Raw genomic sequence first — 6,000 nt, forward strand, 5'->3', positions numbered from 1 at the left:
CGAATTCTTGCTTTCTCCAAAGTAAAACTCGGAAGGGCTCAGGATGCTGAAGGAGGACAGGGTGAGACAGGGTTGTCTGCTCTCTTTGGAGAGCCCTGTCATTATGTATGTATCTCATAATGAAAATGGGCTTTTATTCACTGTTCTGAAGCCAGCTTGTCCAGGACAGAGGAGTTCATGGCTTTTTGGATCAGGTTTCAATAAGCAGAGGAGGCTCAGATCTGCCCGGCTCCCCGTGCTGGGTGCTTGTGGGCCTGCAGGGAGGTGGTTTGAAGGCAATGTGAACAATGCAGCGATTGCTTTTCTTCTTAGCACGGGGCTCAGCTCTGCAGCCAGGTCTCTCGTGCGTCTTTTGCCAAATAACAGGGTATATTTCAGCATTTTGGTGGTTTGGGAGCTGTGGTGGGAGTGACGCGGGGGAGAGAGTCGCAGCGCTTTGTCTCCCTGGCAGGGTGAGGCTAAGGGTTGGACTCACTGATCTTAAAGGCCTTTTCCATCCTAAACGGTTCCGTGGTTCTGTGCTGCGCGGAGTACAGGGGCCTGAGTTTCAGTGTGTTTTTTAGCATCCCACAGTCCTCCTCACCTATTTTTTTTTGGAGTGGGGGGCCAAGCAGGGGCTGCAACCCAGGCTTAACGTGTGGCTGGATTTAAACACCCTGACCCAAGGCCCACTCTGTCAGTGTCTGTTGGACCTTAAAGGGCTGAGGTTTCTCTGCTTCAGGTGGTCGTGTGACGGTATCGGTGACGTGCAAGGCAGGGATGGATTGACCTCGTGCATGAAGGACTGGTGCCCAGGAGAAAGAGAACTGCAGGGTGAGAAATCCCCCACCGGAACCTCCCCAACTCTCCTGCACCCCGACCAGAGCCGCGAGACTTGCTCACGGCTTTTAAGCGGTGGAGCCATCCTCCCATGCCTGGGAAAGGATCCTTAAGCTCCTCTAAGCTCCATCGACGGGATCCCTCCAGCCCCGCTTAGCTCCCTGGCACTGGGATGTGTGTTTCTCCCCGCAGCTATCGTCCTCCAGCCTCCTGCCGTGCTAGATGGAGCAAAATACTCCTTCGTGCACCCTGGGGTGAAGGGGGTTTGGACTCATCTTGTGGGGTGGGAGCTGAGGGGATGCGGGACGGGGGGCGTGGTGGGGACGATGCTTCCTGCCACCCCCCGAGGAAAGGAGCCGAGCCGGGTCCTGTGCCAAAGGCTTTTATTGGACGCGCCGGGGCCAGATCCACCTGCGGGCAGAGCAGGGTCCCCCTCGCCCCCTCAGGCAGCTCCGCACCAAGGACGGAGCCCGCGGCCTCAGGGCTGGATGAGCGCCGGGAGCCTCTGGCGCACGGTGAGGCCGAAGGGCCGCGGCTTCAGCGCCAGCCCGTGCACGCAGTCCATGGTGAGGGGGGCGGCCGGGTCGGCGTGGAAGGAGCACTGGTGGAGGAGGATGGCGGCGAAGAGGAAGAGCTGGAGCTTGGCAAGCTGGTCGCCGATGCAGCGGCGCTGGCCGGTCGAGAAGATCATGACGCTGCTGGCGCGGTCGCGGTCCAGGCGCCGCTGCGCGTCCAGGAAGCGTGAGGGGTCGAAGCGCTGCGGGTCGCGCCACTTGCTGCCGTCGTGGTTGACCGACCACTGGTCGATGAAGACCACGGTGCCCTTGGGGATGTGGAAGCCCTCGAGCTCCACGTCCTCGGTGGTGGCGTGCGGGATGGTGATGGGCACGAAGCTGCTGTAGCGCAGCGTCTCGTAGATGAAGGCGTCCAGGAGGGGCAGGCGCGGCCGGTCCTCGGCCGTCGGCAGCCGGGAACGTCCCACCACGCGGTCCAGCTCGGCCTGGACGTCGCGCTGGAGCTGCGGGTGCTTCAGCAGCAGCAGGAGGACCCACGAAAGCGCCGTGGACGTGGTGTCCTGCCCCGCGCCGAAGATGTCGGTCATGGCACCGTCCACGTCCTCGGGCCCCAGCCCCTCGGGGGCCCCGTCGCCGCGCTCCACGGTGGCGATCAGGGCGTCGCTGACGTCGCGCAGGACGCGGGGGTCGAAGGTCTCGCGGTGCCGTGCCACCTTGGCGCGCACGAAGCCGTGCAGCTCGCGGTTGAGGGCCTGGAAGTCGCGGAAGACGCGGCGCACGGGGTTGGGGAAGCACAGGAGCCAGGGCAGCACGTCCACCACGCTGCCCGCGCCCACCGTCTGCCCGAAGCGGTCGTTGCGGCCCAGCAGCGCCGCGAACTCCCCGTCCCCGTGGCCGTAGCGGCGGCCGAAGCAGAGGGCGCAGAGGACGTTGGCGCTGGCCACGACGAGCAGCCGCGACGGCTCGAAGTAAGCTCCGTGGCGGCTGCGGCGCAGGAAGAGCCGCACCAGCTCCCCGGCCTCGGCCGCCACGTGCCGCTCCACCTCGGCCGCCGTGGAGCGGGTGCGCAGGGCAGCGTGGGCCAGGCGCCGGCGCGCCCTCCAGCGCGGAGAGCACGCCCCGAAGGCGACGCCGCGGCCGCCGGACACCAGCTGGAAGGACGGGAAGTCCGGGCGGCCGGCGAAGCGGGCTCCCAAGCCCACCAGGGCGCGGCGGATGGTGGCCTCGCCGCGGAGCACCACCGCGCGCCGGCGGCCCAGGCGCAGCTGGAAGACGTGGCCGTAGCGCCGCGCCAGCCGCTCGAAGGCCACGTGGGGCAGGCGGCCCAGCTGCAGCGCGTTGCCCACCAGCGGCCACGCGAAGGGGCCCGGGGGGCTGCGCTTGGCCCCGTGCTCGCTGCCCCCGCGGCGCCGGCTCGCGGCCACCAGCGCCAGCGCCCCGAGCGCCAGCAGCAGCGCCGGCCCCGCGGCCGCCCCGACGGGGCTCCCCTCGCCCGTGGCCATGGCCCCTCTGCGCCCGCGGCCGCCCCGAGAGCTTTATAGGCGCCTCCACGGGGGCTGAGCCGCTTCCCTCCCCAGCCCCGAGCTCCCCCCGACGGGGCGACGCGAGAGGGAGGCGCTCGGAGCAGGGGGTGCTGGGCTCGCTGCCCACGGCGGAGCAGTGAAGAGCAGCCAACGCTCACCGGGGAGCGGGAGGGTTGGATAGCGACCCATTTATCCCGAAAAAATAGCGCTGCCTCGCTGACTCTGGCTCCACGTCCCCCTCCCCATCCAGCTCTCTCTCCCCCTTCCCCGTTTCCCCACCCAGGGCTGCAGGGGCCCCTCGGTACTTGCGTTTTTTGAGAGCTGCGGCTTTTCCGTGGAATCTGGGCTCCGGGAGAGTTGTGAGTCTGGATGTCGACGGCTCCTGGGTTCCCCGTGGTGCCGAGTGTCACCTGCCCAGGGACGGAGGTGAGGTGGTGGGTACTGGCTGGGGGGGGATGCGGGGACAGGCAGCTGCGTTCTAGGTCCACTGTGCTGGAATCTCCTGCCAAACCGCTTGATCCAAGCACCTGGGAGGCGACCAAATGAGTGATTTTTATCGGTGTTTTCCTCACGCGTCCCTAGGATGCCGAGGAGCGAGGTCCTGCCGAGCCGAAGAGGGGAAGAATCGCGGTGCGGCAGGGATCCCGTGCTGGCTGTGACTCTGGGGACGCGCTGCCTTCCTTCCCCACGAGCTGGGAAAAGTGGATTCCTCCTAAAGAAAGGGATGTCGATGTTGGTGGGAATGTTAAAAAACGAGAGCAGGGTGTGGGAGCCCTGGTGGAAGAGCCGTGGCTGTCAGGTGAGGGGTTCCCACATTGTAGCAGCCCCGCGTCATCACCTCTGCGATCAAATCTCATTTTTCAGGACCAAAACCTCCCGTCGCTCAGGGCTTCGGCCGGGCTGAGGGAGCCCCGTGCTGGCTACGAGGGGAAAAACCTTCCCGAGGCGAAACCGTCCTTGATTTCCTCAGCGCCAGAGCACAGTATGATAACACTGGGTTAAAGTAAGCAGCAATTTTTGGTCTCCCACAGCGTGAAACAGTTTTGCAGCACGGCCTGGGGTTAGGCTGCAATTCCCATCAGCTTTAATTCAAAACAAGATGATCCTTGTTTCTTGTTGTGGCTGTGGGGCTGCTTCTTGGCCACTCTGGCTGGGAAAGTGAAGGGTCCCGGAGCTGCAGAGTCTTTGCTCCAAAGGTGGGTTGGTCCCAGCAAAGGAGAAAATCCACTTTGCTTGGAGGAAGGAAAATGAATTTCACAGAAGCAGGGGGAAAGGGAAAACTGTCTCAGCCATTTCCCACCCCGCCCTCCACCATCCTCAGCCACACATTGCTCCCACCCGGCTCTGTGGCTGCAGCTCCAGCCAACGGGTTCCCAAAGGCAGGAGATCGTAGAACCAGGGAATGGTTCAGGTTTGAAGGGACCTTAAATCCCTCTTTGAAACCCCAACACCTCCCGGGGCAACCTCTGCCAGTGCTCGCAGCCCTTTTGCGGGGGCTGTTCCCTCCCAGGCATTTTCCACCCCTGTTAGCTCAGCTTTTCCTCTTTCTGGGGCTCCACAATTCCATCACTCACTTACAGACTCTGTTGCTTTTTATTCCCACGTCTTTTCCTCCTCGAGGGTTGTCCTGAAGGAGAAAACAAAGCCGCTCTCCCTCTCAGCGTCCTACAAAGGCTTTAATCCCTCACTTTAAGACTGTCGACGCTGTTCAGGTGCTTCGCCTGGTCCAGCCAGGGTTGTGGGGCTGTTGCTTTTGCAGCAGGAAATCCTGGGCCCTCGTGTTCCTCCCGCGCTGCCCCGGCTGCGGCTGATCCCTCGGTGTTTTCATAAACCTGATGTTTTCACCAGTCTCAGCGCAGACGCCGCCTGAGGAACAAGGAGCCGAGGTCGATGCCGGCTGCGCTCTGCATCCACAACAAGAGAAGTAGGAAGATGGATAGGAGAAGGTTGGGAAATCACAACAGGCTCTGTGTTTAAGAGAAAGAAGACAAAACCCTCCAAATACTTGACATTTTGGTGTGAGCTTTGCTGACAAGCAGCTGCAGGCAGTGGTGACAGCAACGGCCTCTCGTCCTCAGCGTTGGATGGTGTGGGTGCATGGACTTAAGGAGCAAAGACATTCCCCTGTAAACAGGAAAGCAGAGAACACACCAGCCCCTCGGCCCCAGGTCTCGATGCACACGAGAATTTCTGTACCTAAACGAACGCAGGCACCGTCTGCAGCTGCACGAGCCCCCACACATCTTGCTCCCCGTTTATCCCAGAAAAAAGGGGCCAGAGGAACAGAACGAGGAAAACACAATCTGCTGCCAACCACCACTACGATACTGTTCTTTAATCAAGCTTAGAGCAGTCCATAGAATCACAGAAAAACCAGGTTGGAAGAGACTCACCGGATCGAGCCCAACCATTCCTATCAAAATTCAAAGTTCCTATCAAAAATTCAAAATTCCTATCAAAGTTGGCAGTAGCACAGCTCATATAAAAATACTGCATAATAGAAAAGAACCATTCCTAACCTCAAAACCTCTTAAAAGACACCAAGAGGGCACGGGGAGTGGTTGCACCACGCATCGCAGATCACGGAGACGATCAATCCAGATTGAGATTCATTGAAGATTCATGCATTTTATTCCTACCTGCAGATAAACCCTCCTCCGTTGGGCTTTGCTCCTGGCTGAACCCCAGAAACCCATGATGTCACCAATATTTTCATGGTCCTTTTTATTAAAAGCAGATTTCCACCAGAATGAACAAAATAATATAAAAGATGTAACTGAAATGCAAATTAACACCCCCCAAACCCCAGCGTGTTGTAGCATCAAACCAAGATGAAAATAAAGAACAGGGATTGGCCTCATCAACCCCAGCAACACCCTCAAACTCTTATCAAGGAAGGTCATTCTGCTTTGTTTTATAATTAAAGCAATCCAGGCAGTATTTAAGTCACTGCTTTTCTTATTGGATAAACCCACCAATGCTACTTCAAATTTAGACCCCTAGATGACTGTGTTGCATCCACCAGCAGAATCCAGCCAGAGGTGAGGGTCCTCACAGCTGTGAGGACAACACCAAGGCTCCGGTGCTCGGAAAGCGTTCTCAAGAAAACCCGCTAACCTAACCTGTGACCGAAGCCCAAGAGG

General features: G+C 59.9%; 1 pseudogene; it reads right to left on the reverse strand.

The window, feature by feature from the left end:
- Positions 1-1,185: 1,185 nt before the first annotated feature.
- Positions 1,186-3,096, reverse strand: LOC138720859 (cytochrome P450 1B1 pseudogene; annotated as a pseudogene).
- Positions 3,097-6,000: the final 2,904 nt, after the last annotated feature.

This window comes from Phaenicophaeus curvirostris, chromosome 5 (genome assembly GCF_032191515.1).
Source record: "Phaenicophaeus curvirostris isolate KB17595 chromosome 5, BPBGC_Pcur_1.0, whole genome shotgun sequence".
In the NCBI taxonomy this organism is placed as follows: Eukaryota; Metazoa; Chordata; class Aves; order Cuculiformes; family Cuculidae; genus Phaenicophaeus; species Phaenicophaeus curvirostris.